The sequence below is a fragment of the Penaeus monodon genome, chromosome 1 (assembly GCF_015228065.2).
Source record: "Penaeus monodon isolate SGIC_2016 chromosome 1, NSTDA_Pmon_1, whole genome shotgun sequence".
In the NCBI taxonomy this organism is placed as follows: domain Eukaryota; kingdom Metazoa; phylum Arthropoda; class Malacostraca; order Decapoda; family Penaeidae; genus Penaeus; species Penaeus monodon.
This window is the reverse complement of record NC_051386.1, coordinates 2,197,809-2,200,308: the sequence shown is the minus strand read 5'-3', so window position 1 is coordinate 2,200,308 and position 2,500 is coordinate 2,197,809.

The following is a 2,500-nucleotide window of genomic DNA, read 5'->3' as shown; positions in this document are numbered from 1 at the left end:
TGGAGTGGAGCTTCTGCTACATGTAGCGGACTCCCATGCCCAGTGGGTGGACGTTGCCAGAAATCAGAATTTATAATGCTGAGAGATTTCTGATACCCGTCAGCGTTGAAAGTTGATTAGACAGTATAGGAAATAGTTCAGCTATGGAAAATCATTGGTTACTTCTGTCATGCAAGCACTTCAGTTCAGGTAGACAAAAGGCTTTCATCCATACTCATTCCTTGTATGAGAATGGGAAACTTGCTTTGGTGAATATGTCTTTATATAACAATTATGAAAGTTGCAAGTAATTATAGAGTTACATATAGAAAACTTGGCATGTCTTGGTTATCCGATGTGAGAGCTTGGACTAATCAACAATTCACCTATTGTCTCTGTTTCTTTCTGTAAAGCCTTTTTCCAATTGCTTTTATTGCTGAATATTCTATATGTGTAGGTAATGATGCAAGAGGAGAATACTAATTTACTGGAAACCATTTGATTTGAAGTTCAGTTTAAGATATGTATATTGTTTTATAAGTCTGAAAGTAGGAGAAGTTATAATCATTGATTTTTGGAATCCTTTAATAGCTTGTAGGTATTTAGTGAGCTTTTGTAATCTCTTAAATATGTGAAACACTTTTAAAATATTAAGGTTTCTATATGAGGAGATAAAAGAGAAGAGAATAATTGTAATTTTTTTTTTATAAGAAATCTTAAAGAAGTAGATTTTTTTTTTGGCCAGTTTTGTATTTAGAATATAAAACAGATAACTGACTCAAAAGTCCTTGGAAAATTTTAAAGTATTGTATTGGAAAGAGATTGTTGTTTGAATACTATAGAAGTTCATGTTGTTTACAAAGTGAGGATGAGAAAATGATGAGTAAAAAGGATGAAGCAATAGAAGACAGGAAGGAATTCAGGTAGTTTTATGTGTGAGTAAATGCATTACTATAGCACCACAGCACGTAGGGACTCTGCAACTCAGATTTTTTTGGTTGATATGAAAGAACTGCTTATGGTTAACTGTTGCATATGGTGAATTGGTATCTTCAGCTTCTGTCTTATATCAGTGGTTAACTCTCATGTCCTTTTTGGGTTCTATAACTGTTACTAGCAGTTACAAGACTTTGAAGGGCAATGTTAAAGGTTGGAGTTTTATAATATTCTGTTTGAAAAATATTGTTATTTTAATTCCCCCTACAATTCTGTAACTAAAGGTGCTTAGTAACTGGAAGCATATTATAAATTTTTGTTTTGTTTCAAAAGAATAAACCTGGTTGAGGTTTTCCACTATGTATACATAGTGTCATTCTGACAGTTTTAACAATGTGGTAGAATTTATTACCATTCCTAGAGGGGAGATGTGAAGCTTGTGTGTGTGAGCTATGATACAGATTCTTTCAAAAAGGAAAATTTTTGTCTCTCAAAAATATATAGTTTTAGTGATATATGAGGCTTATCTGATATGCACTAGACATAAATATATATTAAGTCAGCTAGAAACTTCTTTCTCCAAATCCACATCAGTTATGAGTGCACTTCAATCCAATAGGAAAGTTTACATCTGCCTCATAAATAAAAGTATGAATAATATGTCTTGTAAAAAAAACGGTGTAGCCTAAAATCACAACCTAAGTGAGAATCCAATCTATAAAGAGTATTTAGCCACTGCTTTACACCCCAAGTTCCTACATAGAGATTTCTTTCCTGATATGATTCGAGGGTCTGAGTTTTTAGGAAATAGAGGTTGGGTGGGGAGTGAGATAGCTTTCATAAATGAAGCATGAAGGTATTTTTTATGAACAGGATTAGTGGAACACACAAGGTGGTTGAACAGTGAGACACAGGTGACAGCACTACACACACATATTAAGCACCCAGTAGTAGTTAGTTTGCACACATGAGAGGTAGAATTTTCCGTCTTCCTAGTTCTTGATGGCTTTTCACTGTGTGCACAAATCACACTTTATGGGAAATTCTTGTGGTTCTGCTTTGCATCATTCACTTGCTCATCAGCCAGCAGGAAATGGTAAGTCATCTGTATGTTGATTATCTAGTTTCTTGCTATGTCATAGCCTTATGCAATTAGTATTAACTATCTGCACACGTGTGCATACGTTCATAAATATCATCAATATATGTATATGGATGTTTATACACACACACACACACACACACACACACACACACACACACACACACACACACACACACACACACACACACACACACACACACACACAACACACCAACACACACACCCACACACACACACACACATACATATATATATATATATATATATATATTATATATATATATATATATTTTATATTATATATGTAATTTATATATATATAGAAAACCATTAAGAATAAACCCAATATAATAATAATATATATATAATATATTTTTATGTATATTAATTTTTATATATATTATAATAAATATATTTAATAATATAATATATATATATATATTATATAATAATTATATATATATATGATATATATATTCT